The sequence below is a fragment of the Bombina bombina genome, chromosome 1 (genome assembly GCF_027579735.1).
Source record: "Bombina bombina isolate aBomBom1 chromosome 1, aBomBom1.pri, whole genome shotgun sequence".
Classification (NCBI taxonomy): Eukaryota; Metazoa; Chordata; class Amphibia; order Anura; family Bombinatoridae; genus Bombina; species Bombina bombina.
In genome coordinates, this window is record NC_069499.1 from 1,005,551,387 (window position 1) to 1,005,576,083 (window position 24,697).

The following is a 24,697-nucleotide window of genomic DNA, read 5'->3' on the forward strand; positions in this document are numbered from 1 at the left end:
GCAGCATTACATTCTGAGTCAGCCTCTGCTCCTGTCGGCTTCCAGTATCCTCAGAATGTTACTGCTCACTGTACAGCATAGTAGGTAAGTTTGTCACGCTTGTCAGACTATTGTGAATAGTTAGTACAGGCATGCTCTCTTAAGTCCTGACTCATACTTTATTGTACAATTCCTCTTGCATATACAGGTAGCCCTCAGTTTACTCCGGGGTAAGGTTCCAGAAGGAATGGTTGTAAATCGAAACCGTTGTAAATTGAAACCCAGTTTATAATGTAAGCCAAAGGGAAGTGAGGGAGATAGGTTCCAGACCCCTCTCAAAATTGTCATAAGTAGCACCTAATACATTATTTTTAAAGCTTTGAAATGAAGACTTTAAATGCTAAACAGCATTATAAACCTAATAAAATAATCACACAACACAGAATATATAATTAAACTAAGTTAAATGAACGAAACATTTGTTAAACAGCATTATAAACCAAATAAAATAATCGCACAACACAGACTTCACTTGCATTTTTCTGCAAACAGTTCTTTCTATGCATTCCAATCTGGACTGATTTATAGACAGGAAGATCTTGTTCCTTTGAAATCTGCTCGATAGCTCAGGTCTGGTTAAACTGATTAATTTCAGCTTGCTTGGCTTTGCTGCAACACAAGCGGACAGCTCCACCTACTGGCTATTTTAATCAATGCACTGCTTCTCAATGCTTTTCAATAGCAGTCACATGACTGGAAAAAAGGTTGTTATTCTGAAACGGTGTAAATGGAACCGTTGTAAAACGAGGGCCACCTGTATTATGTTTATGTGGGTTACTGATTTACTCCCTGACTCTGATGCCATTACCACCTGTTGCCTATATCCACATGTGTGTTCAGGAGAGCTTCGTTCAGGGTAGGTTCAGTTTCTCATATACACTATTAATAACACAGCTACTTAGGCTTACTCTGCAGCTGAGAGAAAGTAATTGTCAAGTTACACCTTGTTGTATTTCCTTCTATAGATCTCACAGCCTAGGGGTGTGACAGTGTGCTTATGGTGCAAGTTGTCCTTTTAAAGGCTGTGAGTGCGGTGTGTGTGCACGTGTCCCTGTCCCTTTAAGACAGAGTGTCCCTTTAAAGCTGTGTGCTTTGCATGGATGCATACTATCGCTCCCTTTAAAACTGTGTGTGTGCTGAAGTTAATCCCAGCGCAATCTCTGACAACTCCAATAAGAACACTACTACACACTGATTTCCAGAGACAGATAACGAAATGGGAGAATAAGGGACTGTACAGGGTGGCAGATTTTTTAGACAAGGAGAAAACGATGACATACACACAGCTAAGGGAAAAAATACACCCAATTGATCTTCAATGGTTTTTATATCTACAAGTCTCTAGTGCTATCAATAAATTCAGACAAGGCAATGCATCCACCACATACACCACTTTGGAACGGCTCATAATGTCACTTAATAGGAAAAATAAAATGATCTCACAGATTTATTTAGCAATACAGGAAGCTAAGAATCAAACAAAGCTAAAACTACATGAAAGATGGGAACAAGACCTAGGGGAAATACACGAAAAGGAAGAATGGCAAAATATTTTTTCCAAGATTAGTAGAGGATTGGGAGGAGCGGTCCTTATAGAAAACGCACTTAAGACTTCATATAGATGGTACCTCACACCATTAAAGTCGTCACATTATACTCCCCAGAGAAACAGGCTATGTTACAGAGGCTGTACAGAGATAGGATCTTATATTCACATGTGGTGGGAGAGCCCAAAAATAAAACCTAAATGGGATAACCTTGCAAAGCTACTGGAGACAATACTGGGAGACACATGTAGGCTGACAGCATCTCAAGCTCTACTACACATTCCACAGGAATCTTTCAACACATCCACTAACACATTAATCAATATTCTCTGCACTTCTACAAGAACATGCATAGCTAGGTACTGGAAAGTGGGGGCTCCAAGGTGGTCTGAAGTAATAGACAAAATAGAGGATATTTATACGATGTCCGAATCCGCAGCGTGGATGCAGGGCACATCAGGCCACTTTCAAAACCGATGGATACATTGGATAATGAATAAACATAAAATAGACTTAATAACTTGGATATCACTGAAACAGAGCCTGCTGAAAGGGATTCCAGTATATGATTACAAAGTCTCTCACACGTAGGAACAACGACTAGAGGAAAGAAATAAATGATTAAGGTAAAATGCCAAGAAAGGGAAATAAAAGATATAAACTAAGGTAGTATAAAGATAACTCTACTGCTCGACAGGAACAGTTCATGTTTTAATTTTGTTAATAGTTGGTTCAAATTTCTTTTAAAAATATTGTTTTCGTTTTTTTTTTTCTTTATGGGAGGGAAAGAAAAAGGGGATAAAACAAAGTACAAGATAAAGAAAAGAATAGTACTGTTATTATGTCTAATGTTAATGTCCTGTATGATCTGATATGATTTGTAACAATACAAATTATTTCAACTAAAACTGTGTGTGTTTAGCCTGATACTTCACTATTCTATGCAATCTTAGATTACTCTTTTTTATTTTTTTCTCTTACAACTGGAATAGAGGTACCTCTCTATGAGTAATTCTAGGAGTACAATTTAATCTTACTTCTTATCTACCAGAGACATACTCAATCATATCTACTTTTATAGAGATGTGCCATATGCCCAAACAGGTCCTAGTGACTTATCACCTTCTATTACCATCTGATGGAATAGTATCGTAATAAAATAAAAAATGAGGTTTCAGAATTCTATGTCCTAGATGACTCCCTGCAGTATACACCAGTTACGGTGCCTCCCCCCTGAATACCCATGAGGAATGTGTAATGAAGTGCCATAGCATATGATGCAGTTACCCTCTTTTTTGTTACTGTACATTGACTACCATTATTCAAGGAGATAACTACATAATAATTTACACAGGGTGGACATGTCTACTATACTTGTATCTGGATGTTATCTCTTATGCTGACACCTCGTTTGATATGTATATACATGTTATTATTCTATTGGACTTGTCTTGTGGACACATTTTATTGGTTGTTATTTCTCAAAACCTCAATAAAAATGTCTCAAAAAAAAAAAAACTGTGTGTGTTTAACCACTAATGGTTTTGTGTGCCTGTCCTTAAAGACTGTGTGCGCAGGGGCCGAGCTACCCTTTAAGGTTGCGTGGCGTGAATATTAAGGTGATCTGCCCCTTTAACAGTGGCATAACTAGAAACCACAGGGCCCAGGTGCAAGAATCTAAGAAGGCCCCCCCCCCCAAAAAAAAAGTGAATTTGATACATATTTTTTTTTTTACATTTAACACAGGAAAAAAAAATGTGAATCAGATTATGTATGCAAAAGGAGGTACCCTGTGCCCATAATCTGTGAGATGGTCTGACCCCCTATTACTGTATATAGTGACACTGTTTAACCCACCAGTACTGTATATAGTGATCAGTGACACAGTCTGTAATCTGCCGGTGAGATGGCTGGCCTGACCCTACCTGCCCCAGTACTTTATAAAGTGAGCATAGTAGTCTGTGAGATGGTCCAGCCCCCCGTACTGTATATAGTGGTACTGTGTAGACTGACACTGTTTACCCTCCGCCCCCCCCATGCTGTAGTAACAAGGTCTGTAATTTGCTGGTTCCACAAACATACACAAACATACACACATACATGCATAAATACACACACAGTCACATACATACATACACACACACATACAGGGAGTGCAGAATTATTAGGCAAATGAGTATTTTGACCACATCATCCTCTTTATGCATGTTGTCTTACTCCAAGCTGTATAGGCTCGAAAGCCTACTACCAATTAAGCATATTAGGTGATGTGCATCTCTGTAATGAGAAGGGGTGTGGTCTAATGACATCAACACCCTATATCAGGTGTGCATAATTATTAGGCAACTTCCTTTCCTTTGGCAAAATGGGTGAAAAGAAGGACTTGACAGGCTCAGAAAAGTCAAAAATAGTGAGATATCTTGCAGAGGGATGCAGCACTCTTAAAATTGCAAAGCTTCTGAAGCGTGATCATCGAACAATCAAGCGTTTCATTCAAAATAGTCAACAGGGTCGCAAGAAGCGTGTGGAAAAACCAAGGCGCAAAATAACTGCCCATGAACTGAGAAAAGTCAAGCGTGCAGCTGCCAAGATGCCACTTGCCACCAGTTTGGCCATATTTCAGAGCTGCAACATCACTGGAGTGCCCAAAAGCACAAGGTGTGCAATACTCAGAGACATGGCCAAGGTAAGAAAGGCTGAAAGACGACCACCACTGAACAAGACACACAAGCTGAAACGTCAAGACTGGGCCAAGAAATATCTCAAGACTGATTTTTCTAAGGTTTTATGGACTGATGAAATGTGAGTGAGTCTTGATGGGCCAGATGGATGGGCCCGTGGCTGGATTGGTAAAGGGCAGAGAGCTCCAGTCCGACTCAGACGCCAGCAAGGTGGAGGTGGAGTACTGGTTTGGGCTGGTATCATCAAAGATGAGCTTGTGGGGCCTTTTCGGGTTGAGGATGGAGTCAAGCTCAACTCCCAGTCCTACTGCCAGTTTCTGGAAGACACCTTCTTCAAGCAGTGGTACAGGAAGAAGTCTGCATCCTTCAAGAAAAACATGATTTTCATGCAGGACAATGCTCCATCACACGCGTCCAAGTACTCCACAGCGTGGCTGGCAAGAAAGGGTATAAAAGAAGAAAATCTAATGACATGGCCTCCTTGTTCACCTGATCTGAACCCCATTGAGAACCTGTGGTCCATCATCAAATGTGAGATTTACAAGGAGGGAAAACAGTACACCTCTCTGAACAGTGTCTGGGAGGCTGTGGTTGCTGCTGCACGCAATGTTGATGGTGAACAGATCAAAACACTGACAGAATCCATGGATGGCAGGCTTTTGAGTGTCCTTGCAAAGAAAGGTGGCTATATTGGTCACTGATTTGTTTTTGTTTTGTTTTTGAATGTCAGAAATGTATATTTGTGAATGTTGAGATGTTATATTGGTTTCACTGGTAAAAAATAAATAATTGAAATGGGTATATATTTGTTTTTTGTTAAGTTGCCTAATAATTATGCACAGTAATAGTCACCTGCACACACAGATATCCCCCTAAAATAGCTATAACTAAAAACAAACTAAAAACTACTTCCAAAACTATTCAGCTTTGATATTAATTAGTTTTTTGGGTTCATTGAGAACATGGTTGTTGTTCAATAATAAAATTAATCCTCAAAAATACAACTTGCCTAATAATTCTGCACTTCCTGTACACACACATAAACACCAATGGGGAAAACAGAAACACTAACACCTGTAGTCAGAGACACTAGTGAAGCATCTAGACGTGGGGAAGACAACTTGCTGAAGTTCAAACCGAGCATCAGAATGGGGAAGAAGGGGGATTTAAGTGACTTTGAACGTGGCATGGTTGTTGGTGCCAGACGGGCTGGTCTGAGTATTTCAAAAACTGCTGATCTACTGGGATTTTCACACACAACCAGCTCTAGGGTTTACAAAAAATGGTCTGAAAAAGAGAAAATATCCAGTGAGCGTCATATATATGTTGCAGGTAAAATAAGAAATTGGTTAATCCTAGCATTCTCCGGTAAACCTGACATTACACCGAATAATTGGATGTATTGGTAGAGGTATTTGTAGCAGAAATAGCAGGGCCGGACTGGGAAATCAGACCGGCCCTGGAAATATATATAGACTGGCCCCACCACGACCCCCTCTGGCCTAGCCATGCCCCCTCTGGCCCAGCCACACCCCAAGTGCTAATAAAGGTGTAGAAATCCCTACCCCCCAGTTCACAGCCAATATCATGATTACATATTACATTAAAGGGACACTGAACCCAAAAAGTTTCTTTCTTGATTCAGATAGAGCATGCAATTTTAAGCAACTTTCTAATTTACTCCTATTATCAATGTTTCTTCTTTCTCTTGCTATCTTTATTTAAAAAGCAGGAATGTGATGTATAGGAGCCGGCCCATTTTTGGTTGAGAACCTGGGTTATGCTTGCTTATTGGTGGGTAAATGTACGGCTTCAGTAAGCAAGCACTATCCATGGTGCTGAACCTTAAATGGGCTGGCTGCTAAGATTTACATTCCTGCTTTTAAAATAAAGATAGCAAGAGAACGAAGAAAATTGATAATAGGAGTAAACTAGAAAGTTGCTTAAAATGTAATGCTCTATCTGAATTATGAAAAAAATTGGGGTTCAGTGTCCCTTTAAGGATCAAAATGGATTTCTGGCTTGAAAGCCCAGTGCTGAATTATACAATGTATAATTTACTTCTAATTAAAGACAAATAATTCTTTGTTAAAACATATATGAAAAACACAACAATCTCTAAAATGGCGATAGAAAAAAGGTGGGTACAGTATACAACAGAAGTGAATACACCTCTGGGCAAAATCACTTAAAGTGAAGGTCAATTTTGACAAATTAGTGCCCGGTTTTAATATTCCTATTAAAAACAAGGGCACTTTAATTAATCAAAATTGACATTTCAAGCATTTTCTTCAAAAACTTACCTTTTAATCCTGAAAGCTGCTCCATCGATTCCCTCGGCCGTCGGAAGCCTCTGCTTATGTCATAAATTACGCATCCGGCTTCCTCCAACCACGGCATTCCCCCCGGGGGGATCATGGCCTGAAGGAAGGCCCTGATTGGATGAAGCCGGATTCATCATTTTGGACCCTCGAAGAGGACTTGCGATGGGTGGAGGAAGCGCTGCAGCGGCTCTCAGGATTAAAAAGTAAGTTTTTGAAGAAAACGCTAGAAATGTCAATTTTGATGAATTAAAGTGCCCTTGTTTTTAATAGGATTATTAAAAACCGGGCACTAATTCGTCAAAATTGACCTTCACTTTAAATATCAAATTATTTAAAATTGTATCACCTCTCAATAATTGTTGTATTCCTAAGTTGACAAGCAGGGTTTTTCCTATTATAAACAATCAAAAACAAATGCTTTAGAAAAATTATATTGAAAATACAGGCCCCAAAGTAGAAACTTAATGTAACAAAACTGAATACACCTGTGGTCACTGACACACAAGTTAGATCACTGAAACAAAATTGAGTGCACCTATGATTTCCAATTAGCCTAATTGCAAGAGCATAGTTACCAGAACAGTCTAATTTTTTGACCAATGGGCTGTGTCTATCTGCAAGTCTGCATCATATCTCCACATGAAATGGAATAATTGCAAGAGGAATTGAAAAATCTGATTGTGAGACTTCACAAAGATGGAAAAGGATACAGGAAGATTGGTGACCAACTAAAAATAAGTCAAAACGCAGTTGCAGCAGTAATCAGGAGGTATAGATCGATACACAGTGCCAAAAATCAGAGCCGCAGTGGCTGTCCTCCTAAAATGACGCCACGGACAGTGCGCTACTTGCACAATCTAGCTCTGAAAAACAGGCAACAGGCGAGTGCTTCAGATTTGCATCAAGCCAAGTGCTTCAGATTTGGCTCAGGGATTATCAATAGAAATTGGAGTTTCTGTGACAGCTCAGGCAGTGCTAAGGACATTGCATAATGTTAACTTCTGTGGACAGCATCCAGTGAAAAAAACCTTGTGCTTCGGCACAAAACTGCAAGATTAAACTTTGCTAAACAACATGAAAAGCCTGATGAATACTGGGAGCACATTATTTGGTAAGATGGCCAAGACCAAGATACAATTTTTCGGCTCAGATGAAATGCAGCTCGTTTGGTGTGAACCTGGTCAGGATTATTACATTGAATGCATAGTAGTGTATCATGTCCGACAGACATTGCTGAATGCCGACAGCATACACTGTTTGCATATAACATTGCACAAGCAAATCTGGTGAACTGCTTGTGCAATGCCGCCCCCTGCAGATTTGCGGCCAATCGCTTCAAGCAGGTGGTGTCAATCAACCCGATCGTATAGGATCGTGTGGATTACAGACCGCAGCCTCAGAGGCAGCGGACCAGTTAAAGAGCAGTGGTCTTAAGACCGCTGCTTCATAACTGCTCTTTTTACGGCAAGCCTGAAGGCTCGTGCGCAAACAGGGGCATCAGGGGCCATTCGGTCCTTGATAAATCGGCCCCATAGTGTGCTTTTCCTTTTTATAAATTCACTGATATGACAGACCTTCCCCTCTAGTACCCTGGCCCTAGATTTTTAATTTTCAGTGTTGGGATAATTAATAACAAGAAGAGGTAGTTGTGATATACTCACCTTTTTTCTATCCCAATTTTATAGATTGTTGTGTTTTGCATATATGTTTAATTAAGTGTTATGTCTCTATCTGAATCATGAAAGAAAAGATTTGTGTTTCATATCCCTTTAAGAGAGCAATGTGAAAGACTGATGGAGAGCATGCCAAGTCGCATAAAAGCTATGATTAAAGATCAGGGTTATTCCACAACATATTCACTTCTGAACTCGTGCTAAGTTAAAACATTAGTATTGTGTTGCTTAAAAATGAATATGAACTTGTGTTCTTTGCCTTATTATTATATTATATTATTGTAATTTTTATCAGTTGTCATTTTCTGCAAATAAATGCTCTAAATGACAATATTTTTATTTGGAATTTGGGAGAAATGTCAGTAGTTTATAGAATAAAACAAAAATGTTCATTTTACTCAAACACATACCTATAAATAATAAAAACAAGAGTAACTTAATTTTTTCCCAGAGCTATATATATATATATATATATATATATATATATATATATATATATATATATATATATATATATATATATATATATGTATAATTATCTTCGCAAATAACAACACTCTCCGGTCTTTATCCTGTAAACTTTCTGTTTATTAGGGACGTTTCGGGGTTTCCCCCTTTATCAAACCACAAAAAATGAATACATATATATATATACAGTGGGGGGAAAAGTATTTAGTCAGCCACCAATTGTGCAAGTTCTCCCACTTAAGAAGATGAGAGAGGCCTGTAATTTGCATCATAGGTATACCTCAACTATGAGAGACAAAATGTGGAAACAAATCCAGACAATCACATTGTCTGATTTGGAAAGAATTTATTTGCAAATAATGGTTGAAAATAAGTATTTGGTCAATATCAAAAGTTCATCTCAATACTTTGTTATATATCCTTTGTTGGCAATGACAGAGGCCAAAAATTTTATGTAAGTCTTCACAAGGTTGTCACACACTGTTGCTGGTATGTTGGCCCATTCCTGCATGCAGATCTCCTCTAGAGCAGTGATGTTTTGGGGCTGTCGCTGGGCAACACAGACTTTCAACTCCCTCCAGAGGTTTTCTATGGGGTTGAGATCTGGAGACTGGCTAGGCCACTCCAGGACCTTGAAATGCTTCTTACGAAGCCACTCCTTCGCTGCCTGGGCAGTGTGTTTGGGATCATTGTCATGCTGAAATACCCAGCCACATTTCATCTTCAATGCCCTTGCTGATGGAAGGAGGTTTGCACTCAAAATCTCACGATACATGGCCCCATTCATTCTTTCATGTATATGGATCAGTCGTCCTGTTCCCTTTGCAGAGAAACAGCCCCAAAGCATGATGTTGCCACCCCCATGCTTCACAGTAGGTATGGTGTTCTCTCTCCTCCAAACACGACAAGTTGTGTTTCTACCAAACAGTTCTACTTTGGTTTCATCTGACCATATGACATTCTCCCAATCCACTTCTGGATCATCCAAATGCTCTCTAGCATACTTCAGACTGGCCCGGACATGTACTGGCTTAATCAGGGGTACATTTCTGGCACTGCAGGATCTGAGTCCCTGGCGGCGTAGTGTGTTGCTGATGGTAGCCTTTGTTACGTTGGTCCCAGCTCTCTGCAGGTCATTCACTAGGTCCCCCTGTGTGGTTCTGGGATGTTTGCTCACCATTCTTGTAATCAGTTTGACCCCACGGGGTGAAATCTTGCGTGGAGTCCCAGATCGATTGAGATTATCAGTGGTCTTGTATGTCTTCCATTTTCTAATTATTGCTCCTACAGTTGATTTCTTCACACCAAACTGCTTGCCTATTGCAGATTCAGTCTTCCCAGCCTAGTGCAGGTCTACAATTTTGTTTCTGGTGTCCTTCGACAGCTCTTTGGTCTTCACCATAGTGGAGTTTGGAGTGTGACTGTTTGAGGTTGTGGACAGGTGTCTTTTATACTGATAACAAGTTCAAACAGGTGCCATTAATGCAGGTAATGAGTGGAGGACAGAGGAGCCTCTTAAAGAAGAAGATACAGGTCTGTGAGAGCCAGAAATCTTGCTTGTTTGTAGGTGACCAAATACTTTTTTTCCACCATAATTTGCAAATAAATTCTTTCCAAATCAGACAATGTGATTGTCTGGATTTGTTTCCACATTTTGTCTCTTATAGTTGAGGTATACCTATGATGAAAATTACAGGCCTCTCTCATCTTCTTAAGTGGGAGAACTTGCAAAATAAGTGGCTGACTAAATACTTTTTTGCCCCACTGTATATATATATATATAGTAAGAAGAAAAGAGGCTGAAGACACAGAGGGAGGGAGAAAGAGGACACAGAGGGAGGGAGAGAGAGGGAGAGGGAAGGGAGAGAGAGAACAGATGGAGGGAGAGAGAGAGGACACGAGGGAGAGGTAACAAGGGGGGGGGGCAGAGGGGTGAGAGAGGCCACATAGCAGGGAATGGGGGAGAGAGGACACCAAATGGGGAGAGAACATAAGACTGAGGTAGTTGTAGTTATGTATTTACACAGTGTGGAGGATCACTGTGCTACACATACCTCTGAGAGTTCGAGTCAAGGACAGTCCTAACACCATTCGGCGCTCCACTGCTGCTCTCCACTGCCTAACTGCATTCTGTAATAGCGCACTACTTCGCCTCTTGAGTCCTCACTCTCAGTATTTAGCACAGAAACTCGGGAGGCAAACCCACTGGCAAATTTTTCATTAAAAATAACAAAACTTGAATCTATGCCTACAACCCCACAGTGGCCAGTTGTACAGTTGTGAAGCCAGTTGTGGGGGACAAATTTGAGACACTGGAACACTATCTCAGAAAACGTCTGGTCAATGTGTACAGAATCACTGTCCCTCTTGCTGCTCTCTCTGCCTAATGAATGCCCCATTGTGCTGAGCCATTTTGCTTTGATCTGCCCAAACCCTGCTACACCACTTCAGCTGCACCCACATGTCATCCAGCTCTACCCCTAGTCCAGTGTGACTCTCTCTCTGCATCTCCCTGGCTCATTCCCCAGCCTCACAGTTGCAGATACACTTCAGTACATTTTGGGAGGTTTGAAAGCAGACCCTTGGACTCTGTAGCCTATGTCAGTGGCACATCTAAAAAGATCTCAGATCCATGGCTTCTAACTCCCATTGTCAGCAATATGCCCACATTAGATTGCACCCCTAAATCAGCTTCATACCCACATCAGATCAAACTCCTAATGCTGCAGTCATTCTGTGAAAAGCATAACCACATCAGATCAAACTCCTAATGCTGCAGTCATTCTGTGAAAAGCATAACCACATCAGATCAAACTCCTAATGCTGCAGTCATTCTGTGAAAAGCATAACCACATCAGATCAAACTCCTAATGCTGCAGTCATTCTGTGAAAAGCATAACCACATCAGATCAGACCTCTGGTCCTGCTGTCCTTTTTTCATCACTATGCTCACAGCAGAACTCAGATTAGACCACTGGCACTGCAGGTTCCCTGTCAGCTCCTCATTAGATTTCAGATCAGACCTCTGGTCAGTTCCATAACCACATTCGATCTTAAACTTATCCTAAAGCCCCCTTGTCAGCTGCTGCTTGCTACTTTAGTTTTCACTGCACACTGTATGCTTACGTTCATACAACACCAACAGTGCTGTTGGGCCTCTGTGCTACACTGCGTTATAAAAGAAGGAATCTCTCCAGCTGTGATATAAAAGACCTTTATTGATCACTAACGGCTAGATTTAGAGTTTTGTCGGTAACGACCCGCGTAGCTAACGCTGGCTTTTTTCTGGCCGCACCTTTTAAATAACTCTGGTATTGAGAGTCCACAGAATGGCTGCGTTAGGCTCCAAAAAAGGAGCGTAGAGCATATTTAACGCCACTGCAACTCTCGATACCAGAGTTGCTTACGGAAGCGGCCAGCTTCAAAAACGTGCTCGTGCACGATTCCCCCATAGAAAACAATGGGGCTGTTTGAGCTGAAAAAAAAACCTAACACCTGCAAAAAAGCCGCGTTCAGCTCCTAACGCAGCCCCATTGTTTGCTATGGGGAAACACTTCCTACATCTGCACCTAACACTCTAACATGTACCCCGAGTCTAAACACCCCTGACCTTACACTTATTAACCCCTAATCTGCCGCCCCCGCTATCGCTGACCACTGCATATTATTATTAACCCCTAATCTGCCGCTCCGTAAACCGCCGCTACTTACATTATCCCTATGTACCCCTAATCTGCTGCCCTAACATCGCCGACCCCTATATTATATTTATTAACCCCTAATCTGCCCCCCACAACGTCGCCTCCACCTGCCTACACTTATTAACCCCTAATCTGCCGATCGGACCGCACCGCTATTATAATAAAGTTATTAACCCCTAATCCGCCTCACTAACCCTATAATAAATAGTACTAACCCCTAATCTGCCCTCCCTAACATCGCCGACACCTAACTTCAATTATTAACCCCTAATCTGCCGACTGGAGCTCACCGCTATTCTAATAAATGTATTAACCCCTAAAGCTAAGTCTAACCCTAACACTAACACCCCCCTAAATTAAATATAATTTAAATCTAACGAAATTAATTAGCTCTTAATAAATAAATTATTCCTATTTAAAGCTAAATACTTACCTGTAAAATAAACCCTAATATAGCTACAATATAAATTATAATTATATTATAGCTATTTTAGGATTTATATTTATTTTACAGGTAACTTTGTATTTATTTTAACAAGGTACAATAGCTATTAAATAGTTAAGAACTATTTAATAGCTAAAATAGTTAAAATAATTACAAAATTACCTGTAAAATAAATCCTAACCTAAGTTACAATTAAACCTAACACTACACTATCAATAAATGAATTAAATACAATATACAAATAAATACAATTAAATAAACTAACTAAAGTACAAAAAATAAAAAAGAACTAAGTTACAAAAAATAAAAAAATATTTACAAACATTAGAAAAATATTACAACAATTTTAAACTAATTACACCTACTCTAAGCCCCCTAATAAAATAACAAAGACCCCCAAAATAAAAAAATGCCCTACCCTATTCTAAATTACTAAAGTTCAAAGCTCTTTTACCTTACCAGCCCTGAACAGGGCCCTTTGCGGGGCATGCCCCAAAGAATTCAGCTCTTTTGCCTGTAAAAAAAAACATACAATACCCCCCCCAACATTACAACCCACCACCCACATACCCCTAATCTAACCCAAACCCCCCTTAAATAAACCTAACACTAAGCCCCTGAAGATCTTCCTACCTTGTTTTCACCATGCCAGGTATCACCGATCGTTCCAGGCTCCGAAATCTTCATCTAAGCCCAAGCGGGGGCTAGACATCCATCATCCGACGGCTGAAGAAGTCCAGAAGAGGCTCCAAAGTCTTCATCCTATCCGGGAAGAAGAGTAGATCCGGACCGGCAACCATCTTCTTCCAAGCGGCATCTTCTATCTTCATCCGATGAGGACCGGCTCCATCTTGAAGACCTCCATCGCGGATCCATCCTTCTTCTCCGACGACTTCCCGACGAATGACGGTTCCTTTAAGGGACGTCATCCAAGATGGCGTCCCTCGAATTTCGATTGGCTGATAGGATTCTATCAGCCAATCGGAATTAAGGTAGGAAAATTCTGATTGGCTGATGGAATCAGCCAATCAGAATCAAGTTCAATCCGATTGGCTGATCCGATCAGCCAATCAGATTGAGCTTGCATTCTATTGGCTGTTCCGATCAGCCAATAGAATGCGAGCTCAATCTGATTGGCTGATTGAATCAGCCAATCGGATTGAACTTGATTCTGATTGGCTGATTCCATCAGCCAATCAGAATTTTCCTACCTTAATTCCGATTGGCTGATAGAATCCTATCAGCCAATCGGAATTCGAGGGGCGCCATCTTGGATGACATCCCTTAAAGGAACCGTCATTCTTCGGGAAGTCGTCGGAGAAGAAGGATGGATCCGCGATGGAGGTCTTCAAGATGGAGCCGGTCCTCATCGGATGAAGATAGAAGATGCCGCTTGGAAGAAGATGGTTGCCGGTCCGGATCTACTCTTCTTCCCGGATAGGATGAAGACTTTGCAGCCTCTTCTGGACTTCTTCAGCCGTCGGATGATGGATGTCTAGCCCCCGCTTGGGCTTAGATGAAGATTTCGGAGCCTGGAACGATCGGTGATACCTGGCATGGTGAAGACAAGGTAGGAAGATCTTCAGGGGCTTAGTGTTAGGTTTATTTAAGGGGGGTTTGGGTTAGATTAGGGGTATGTGGGTGGTGGGTTGTAATGTTGGGGGGGGGTATTGTATGTTTTTTTTTACAGGCAAAAGAGCTGAATTCTTTGGGGCATCCCCCGCAAAGGGCCCTGTTCAGGGCTGGTAAGGTAAAAGAGCTTTGAACTTTAGTAATTTAAAATAGGGTAGGACATTTTTTTATTTTGGGGGTCTTTGTTATTTTATTAGGGGGCTTAGAGTAGGTGTAATTAGTTTAAAATTGTAATATTTTTCTGATGTTTGTAAATATTTTTTTATTTTTTGTAACAGTTCTTTTTTATTTTTTGTACTTTAGTTAGTTTATTTCATTGTATTTATTTGTAGATATTGTATTTAATTAATTTATTGATAGTGTAGTGTTAGGTTTAATTGTAGGTAATTGTAGGTATTTTATTTAATTAATTTATTGATAGTGTAGTGTTAGGTTTAATTGTAACAGGTTAGGATTTATTTTACAGGTAATTTTGTAATTATTTTAACTATTTTAGCTATTAAATAGTTCTTAACTATTTAATAGCTATTGTACCTTGTTAAAATAAATACAAAGTTACCTGTAAAATAAATATAAATCCTAAAATAGCTATAATATAATTATAATTTATATTGTAGCTATATTAGGGTTTATTTTACAGGTAAGTATTTAGCTTTAAATAGGAATAATTTATTTAATAAGAGTTAATTTATTTCGTTAGATTTAAATTATATTTAACTTAGGGGGGTGTTAGTGTTAGGGTTAGACTTAGCTTTAGGGGTTAATCCATTTATTAGAATAGCGGCTAGATTCGGTCGGCAGATTAGGGGTTAATAATTGAAGTTAGGTGTCGGCGATGTTAGGGAGAGCAGATTAGGGGTTAATACTATTTATTATAGGGTTATTGAGGCAGGAGTCAGGCGGATTAGGGGTTAATAACTTTATTATAGTAGCGGTGAGATCCGCTCGGCAGATTAGGGGTTAATAAGTGTAGGCAGGTGGAGGCGACGTTGAGGGGGGCAGATTAGGGGTTAATAAATATAATATAGGGGTCGGCGGTGTTAGGGGCAGCAGATTAGGGGTACATAGCTATAATGTAGGTGGCGGCTCTTTGTGGTCGGCAGATTAGAGGTTAATTATGGTAGGTAGCTGGCGGCGACGTTGTGGGGGGCAGGTTAGGGGTTAATAAATATAATATAGGGGTCGGCGGTGTTAGGGGCAGCAGATTAGGGGTACATAGCTATAATGTAGGTGGCGGCTCTTTGCGGTCGGCAGATTAGGGGTTAATTATTGTAGGTAGCTGGCGGCGACATTGTGGGGGGCAGATTAGGGGTTAATAAATATAATATAGGGGTCGGCGGTGTTAGGGGCAGCAGATTAGGGGTACATAAGTATAACGTAGGTGGCGGTCGGCAGATTAGGGGTTAAAAAAATGTAATCGAGTGGCGGCGATGTGGGGGGACCTCGGTTTAGGGGTACATAGGTAGTTTATGGGTGTTAGTGTACTTTAGAGCACAGTAGTTAAGAGCTTTATAAACCGGCGTTAGCCCAGAAAGCTCTTAACTACTGACTTTTTTCTGCGGCTGGAGTTTTGTCCTTAGAATTCTAACGCTCACTTCAGACACGACTCTAAATACCGGAGTTAGAAAGATCCCATTGAAAAGATAGGATACGCAATTGACGTAAGGGGATCTGCGGTATGGAAAAGTCGCGGCTGAAAAGTGAGCGTTAGACCCTTTCCTGACTGACTCCAAATACCGGCGGTAGCCTAAAACCAGCGTTAGGAGCCTCTAACGCTGGTTTTCACGGCTACCGCCAAACTCTAAATCTAGGCCAAAGTGTCCATAGAAAAAACAAAGTTTCGGGCTAACACTTAGCCCTTTCTCAAGCTCAACATAATGTGAACTTAATGGTGTTTAAATAGCCATTTTGGCACCAAACATTTGTGATTTGCACATATACATCGCCATCTAGTGGTTATAATAGTGTATAATTATACTCAACAATGTATTAAAAAAACTCTCACTCATTTCATCATAAGATGATTTATTAGCTCCCTCATCTCTATGGACCCTGTGTGATCAATAAAGGCCTTTTATATCACAACTGTAGAGATTCCTTCTTTTATGTACATTTTAAATTTTATTTAAGGCATGGTAAGCCTTCTCCGTCTTTATGTGACTTGTGAGTGCTGTATTCTATTTGTTTATTCAACTACACTGCTTTATGCTAGGCAGAAATATGGAATGCCAGTGCATGCCTTGAGGAGTAGAAATAGAACCTAGAACCATGTCACCTCTCTTATGCCTATCAGTGATGTAAATTATATTGACCTTTTATTTATTTATTTTGTATATATTTTCAGGTATCAGGTTAAAATACTGTACATTCCCATTTAAAAAGAAAATCCAAACGAGCTACAGACTTAGATAGCATTAAAAATACTTAAATACTAAAAAATAAAAAATAATATATATATATAAAACTTTCATCTATCTATCTATCTATCTATCTATCTATCTATCTATCTATCTATCTATCAATCATTATGTGTTAGTATACTCCTTAAAGTAATTTTAAAATGTCAACATGTAAATGGTAAATGATCATTCTTTTATATTTTATTATTATCAGGTATTTGTAGAGCGCCAACAGATTCCGCAACGCTATAAACATAGGCAGTATACAAAATAACATTATAAGGGATCAAATGGGTAGAGGGCCTTGCCGAGAGTTGCACTGTTGTAGTTGGCTCTTATGAAGGTGAACTACAAACAGCTGGACTCTTAGGCTTACATGCTAAGGGGTTCAAGGAGGGGGGGCGGAGCTAGCCACGGAGCCGAATGGCAGCACAGACCCAGAGCTCCTCTTAGAAAAGTCTAATATGCCTCTAATAAGGCTTAAAAAAAAACTACAAATTCCATCCTAACTTAACTACAGTAAGTTAGCATTTAGCACAGAGATCAAATTGGTGCTGGATCTGTACCCTGATTACTGAGAGAACCTACAGAGCCGAGAATACTACATACGCAGCGGATTAACAGCACTTGCATCCCAGAAACTGCACCTCCACACAGCCTACCTGCAATACACGACTCCAGAGGGTCGGGGCTCCGCTCCGGAGTTGGTATTGAGGCCACCATACTTGCCTCCTACACCCGGCGATAAGCAGAAGCCTGTCTCACTATTTGTGCCAACGAGCTACAGCCGCAGTGATTTGCAGCATTGAGAGACTAACCCGGAGAGGTGGCCGACCCGACTCAAAAGTGAGGAAACCAGTGTAACTTGATACTAAAGCAGATACTTACCTGGATTACTTGTCCTCTGGTAGATTATTGCCCTGGCGGATCCGAAGTGAGCTGACTTTCACTTAGGCGCGATCGGCCGCCATATTAGGACTAGCTGTTTGTAATCCTCGTGGATGCTTAATTACTTGTGCTGGACTGAGAGACCCGGAGTTTCAGCAGCGGAAGGAGAAACTCAAGAGACCTGGGTGAGTTAGAATAGTGATGTGGTGAGAGTTATTAGACACTGGGAGAATAGAAACGAGACTGCACCTATACTTGCTACGCATACTTGCTACATGAGAGAGAGCTCCCGGACAATAGGCATAACACACACGCTGCTCAGGGAGTTTTGACTGCTGGCCCGATAGATCAAAGCCGCATAGTGAGGGGGTGCAGGCACACGTTCCAGCAACCAAATAACACCTTTTACCCTGCATACCTGTTCACGAACAGTGGGAAAATATTGAGAGGGGACACACACTCTGACCACTGATTGAACTGTTCTAGCAGATTGCTTGATTGCGGCCCTAGCCAGAAGCTATAGATACCGGTGTCCCACAGTTAGTATACTCTCCACTCACGGAAGTGCAGCTAACGTCCCTAATAGACTTTTGTGCATAAGTTATAACTAAAGCTCTACTCTGCTGCATCACTAGCAGTGCATAACTAACAGTGCTTTTATAGGAAGCCATAGTGTTAGCCCCTCTCCCTACCATTTCCCACCTGCCACTACAGGTGGGTCATACCCTCATCCCCTTCACCCACTTTGTCAAAAGGAGACACATTCCCCAGGGAGTGGGGTGCACACTGGAAGCTGCGACCATCATACATCGCACCCTGAGAAATAAGACCTAGAAATATATTGAGAAAGAGTCTATTTTAGGAGAGAGGGTTACCCCTTTACCACCAGTTAAACGGCGACCTATATCAAGACAGACTATCTGATCCAGGATCTCCCAGGCCAAACTGCTCCCAATAGAGCATTTTTTCTTTCTCTGGAGCGGTCGGTTTATGGCGACATGTAGTTAAACTCTAAGTGTCTGTGACCCCGCCGACCAATGCACGGTTGCTAACATATGTGAAATAAGCAGACTCTCAACAGTAAAACACAGGTACCAGTAGGCTGTCTCATCCACTATCATATTGAAAATGTCGCAGGCCCATAAGCGAAAACAGAAATCCCATACCACCCCAAAGAGAACTGTTGTTGACCACTTCCAGCACCGCTCTGATAAGACCCAGACAAGATCGGAGGATGAGTACTCCGATGCAGGTAGCACCTCAGATAACCAAACTGGCTCCATGCTTATACAGCGGGCTTCACAAATCCTACGGACAGATAACAGCTCTAACAACAATATGATGGACACCATGAAATCATTATTGGCATCACATCACGACTCTTTATCAAAGAGGTTTGATAGGTCACACGCAGATCTGAAGAGGGACATTGGTCTAATCGGAGAAAGAACAGATGCGCTGGAGCGCAAGCAGGATAGACCATACCAATCTCCTCAGCTACTCCCAATCATTAGCCACTCAAATTACAGATCTAGAACTGAAATTGGCGGATCTAGAGGATAGATCGCGTCGCAATAATATCCGCATAAAAGGCATACCAGAGTCCGTTCAACCACAAGAGCTTGAGAAGTACCTACACAGGCTCTTTGAAGCAGTTCTGGGTCCTGCGACAGGCAACGAAAACCTTATCGACAGAGCACATAGAGCTCTCAGACCACGTTCCATGGATGGTGGACAACCGAGAGATGTGATAACGAGACTCCACTATTATACATATAGGGAAAAAATTATCCGAGCATTAGCTAGAAACAAGCGCCTACCTGAATAATATTCTGGACTGCAAATTTACCCAGATCTTTCCCCTCACACTTTACAGCTTCGCTGGCATTTCCAACCCTTTACCAAAATCTTGAGAGAGAAAGATCTAAAATATAGATACAGGTTTCCAGTAAGACTTTTTATTACCAAAGACGACCGCCAATACATAGCTACTACCCCCCAACAAGCACACGAATTGCTTCAAAAATGGGATCTGCTTCCACCAGATGGAGGAGACCACGCTACTAGCCCAGAAATAAACACAGGCCTGAGAGCCTCTGCGCCACCATGGAAACCACTACCGCCAAGAACCTGAGGGGTTCCCGCAAAACCCACTGAGACTCTCAAGAATCTTAGAGACTCTATTGGCCCACATCAAAATTCAGATATATAGGGAGTCTGCTTACACACTCCACCCTAGCTGTATCCACTGACAGGAGAAGCGGATTATCACCTGGGGGTATATCCCTCATACCTCCAAAGAAGATCTTGAAGACCATGCAAGGAGAAGATGGGTGAGATCAATACAGTTTATATGTTATAATTTGCTTCTCTCCCCAAACAATAGACGCTAACCATAGACTGTGAACAGAACTACAGATATCTGTTGTGTCTACATGTGATGTTACTTTATTGCACTGTACAGTATGTTTAATTAATCAATTGTGCATATGTCATGTTATATTGTTTTGTCAGCCCTTAGATACTAGAGATACTCATGGTAGACTGATCTTTTCTTTAATTGTACCCACCGAGAACACCAGTACCATAACCCTACTAACTAGGACCACAGTTCGGTTGATTATCCTGCCTATACCGGGCTGTCATTTTATTTCTAGGCCTTCATTTATACAGAGGTGCTGGAACACCTCACCTTATAGACTTGTTCATTTACCTTTGCTAGGTCCCTTAGCTATACATTTTAATTGTACTCGGTCACTATCTCTAACAGTCCCCATGTCAGTGTCCCAGGAGACAAGCGTAGCCCATAACCCTCTAAGACGCACATCCTTTAAAATTATGCTGACTATCGGATTGCAACACCGACAGCTACTGAATTAGAAGGAGGTGAGATGGCTCCAATATGTATGCCCTAACCTAGCTAATAGGAAAATTCAATAGCGATTATTGGTAATCAGACAGGACTGATAGTAGCGCAGCTCTACAACCCTTAAAGGTGAGCTCATCGTCTCTCGTAGATTACTGCCAATATTAAATAACCCCATACTATATTATATTTCTAATTTCCTCCTCTGTCCAACCCAAAGACGAAGAGACATACATGATAACCCTAGTGTAACCTTAGAGTACGATACATGGGGCTCTACGCGAAGAACTGTTGACCAGACAATATCTAATCTCGGAATAAGAGCGATTCATCCTCCAATCACCCTCCGTTGCATTGGTTTGTATTGTTTAATGTTTCTCCTGTTGAGATTAATGCTTTATATTGTTAGGATTACAGTGTTGAATGTTTTATTATGTATGCCGTACATAAGCAATATACATGATATTTTTTGATACAGGCTTTTGACCTGCATATTAGGTTGGCGGGGTCTTAGGCCCCTCTCCGCATAGCTCCTCCCCCAATAATTTTGTTGTGTCCCTCTGGCATACGCCGGAAGGAACACTCATTGTGAATGTGTATACTTACCACTTTTAACCAGTCATAGAGGTCGTTATAGTACCTCCTGTTTAAAGACATATTACGTACTCCTAACTCCCATTGCTGGCCATACCCTCACGTTCTTCTCTCGGACCATCCATTGGCCCTTAGTAACCCAGGCAGCCTCTCCACCCCTTCAACTATGGCCCCCATACGCATAGCCACGTTAAATGCGCGAGGTCTGAATTCTCCCACTAAGACGAAACATCCTGTTTCTTCAGGAGACGCACTGGATGGGGGAACCCCGGGTCTCTGAGATCTCCCGATATTACCCAGTATGTGAGACTGCCTCTAACCTTGAAAGCAAAAATAGAGGTGTTGCCATCTTAATCAGCAAAGATTTTTCCTTCCAACTAGAATACATTGAAAGAGACCGTGAAGGTAGATTTTTAATACTTATTTTCTCCCTCAATGACACTATGTTCACCTTGGTCTCACTGTATTCGCCTAATACAAAGCAAATACCCTTTCTCCGTAGGCTTTTGGCACACGTACATCAGATCAAGAGAGGGCGACTAATAATAGGGGAAGACTTCAACATGGTCTGGGACCCTGCTAAAGACAAACAGTCTACACTCACGACTCACTCTGAGAGAAATGTCTCATCCACCTCCAACGCTTTCCAAAAGCTCATTTACCAACATAACCTGTACGATGCATGGAGGTGCTTAGCGCCCTCAGAAAAAGATTTTACGCATTATTCAAAAGCACACAATTCATACTCCAGACTGGATTATATCTTTTATGATTCTTGGTCTCTAGATTTTTTTCCCAACCCCAACATTAGACCGTGCACGTGGTCAGACCACGACATGGTGTATCTAGATTTTACTAATCTACAGTCCTTAACCTGTTGACCCCCATGGAGACTCCCAGAACAATGGCTATCAGATATAGAACTTCCATCACTCCTATCGCATAATGACACAGGTGCCACTGACATAAGCTTTGTCTGGGCAGCTCTTAAAGCATACCTGCGTGGACACTTTATTAAAAAAACTGCGCAACTCTGTAAAAAGAGTAGCCAGTCTCTAGCGAAACTATACGGTGACCTCCGTATCCTTGAGCAGACGAACAAAACGAATCCCAGTAACCAGATAGCTCACCAAATAGGAATCATTAGAGAAGAAATCTCCAAGAGAGATTTACTCTCGGTTCAAGAGAATCTCCATAAACTTAAACAGTTGTTTTATTATAAAGGAAATAGAGCCGACAAACTCTTGGCTCACAAAAGAATACCCCACATAGCAACATGCAACAGAGTAGTATACTCACCCATAGAAATAGGTGCCGCGTTTGCTGCTTACTATTCCTCCCTTTACAATATTGAAACAACAGGAGAGGTTAGCACCTCTGACCACAGTGATATTCTCAGATTCCTAGAATAACTGCCTATTCTCACTCTATCTGAAGAGTCTAAGACCGAGCTAGAACAGCAATTCACGTTGATAGAGATTAAGGTAGCAATAGCCGACCTCGCTCCCCACAAAGCCCCTGGGCCAGATGGTTTTACGGCAATGTTTTACCGAGCACTCAGTCCGATTATAGCCCCGGTACTACTCCGGCTATTCCAAGATACAGGGAGTGCAGAATTATTAGGCAAATGAGTATTTTGACCACATCATCCTCTTTATGCATGTTGTCTTACTCCAAGCTGTATAGGCTCGAAAGCCTACTACCAGTTAAGCATATTAGGTGATGTGCATCTCTGTAATGAGAAGGGGTGTGGTCTAATGACATCAACACCCTATATCAGGTGTGCATAATTATTAGGCAACTTCCTTTCCTTTGGCAAAATGGGTCAAAAGAAGGACTTGACAGGCTCAGAAAAGTCAAAAATAGTGAGATATCTTGCAGAGGAATGCAGCACTCTTAAAATTGCAAAGCTTCTGAAGCGTGATCATCAAACAATTCAAAATAGTCAACAGGGTCGCAAGAAGCGTGTGGAAAAACCAAGGCGCAAAATAACTGCCCATGAACTGAGAAAAGTCAAGCGTGCAGCTGCCAAGATGCCACATGCCACCAGTTTGGCCATATTTCAGAGCTGCAACATCACTGGAGTGCCCAAAAGCACAAGGTGTGCAATACTCAGAGACATGGCCAAGGTAAGAAAGGCTGAAAGACGACCACCACTGAACAAGACACACAAGCTGAAACGTCAAGACTGAGCCAAGAAATATCTCAAGACTGATTTTTCTAAGGTTTTATGGACTGATGAAATGAGAGTGAGTCTTGATGGGCCAGATGGATGGGCCCGTGGCTGGATTGGTAAAGGGCAGAGAGCTCCAGTCCGACTCAGATGCCAGCAAGGTGGAGGTGGAGTACTGGTTTGGGCTGGTATCATCAAAGATGAGCTTGTGGGGCCTTTTCGGGTTGAGGATGGAGTCAAGCTCAACTCCCAGTCCTACTGCCAGCTTCTGGAAGACACCTTCTTCAAGCAGTGGTACAGGAAGAAGTCTGCATCCTTCAAGAAAAACATGATTTTCATGCAGGACAATGCTCCATCACACGCGTCCAAGTACTCCACAGCGTGGCTGGCAAGAAAGGGTATAAAAGAAGAAAATCTAATGACATGGCCTCCTTGTTCACCTGATCTGAACCCCATTGAGAACCTGTGGTCCATTATCAAATGTGAGATTTACAAGGAGGGAAAACAGTACACCTCTCTGAACAGTGTCTGGGAGGCTGTTGTTGCTGCTGAACACAATGTTGATGGTGAACAGATCAAAACACTGACAGAATCCATGGATGGCAGGCTTTTGAGTGTCCTTGCAAAGAAAGGTGGCTATATTGGTCACTGATTTGTTTTTGTTTTGTTTTTGAATGTCAGAAATGTATATTTGTGAATGTTGAGATGTTATATTGGTTTCACTGGTAAAAATAAATAATTGAAATGGGTATATATTTGTTTTTTGTTAAGTTGCCTAATAATTATGCACAGTAATAGTCACCTGCACACACAGATATCCCCCTAAAATAGCTATAACTAAAAACAAACTAAAAACTACTTCCAAAACTATTCAGCTTTGATATTAATGAGTTTTTTGGGTTAATTGAGAACATGGTTGTTGTTCAATAATAAAATTAATCCTCAAAAATACAACTTGCCTAATAATTCTGCACTCCCTGTACAGCGACTAAGGGCAGTTTCCTGCCAGAATTCTTAGAAGCAAACATTTCCACAATCCACAAAGAGGGCAAAGACCCACTACTGTGCTCCAGCTATAGACCTATTTCTCTCATTAATGTAGATGCTAAAATTTACCCTAAGGTGTTGGCAAATAGACTAGGGAAACACTTACAGATGCTTATACACCTAGATCAGGTGGGATTCATCCAGGGTAGGCAGGGCACGGATAATACCCGGCGCCTCTTAAATATATTCTCAGAAGCTGCTGATATGGGCCTTCCAGTGC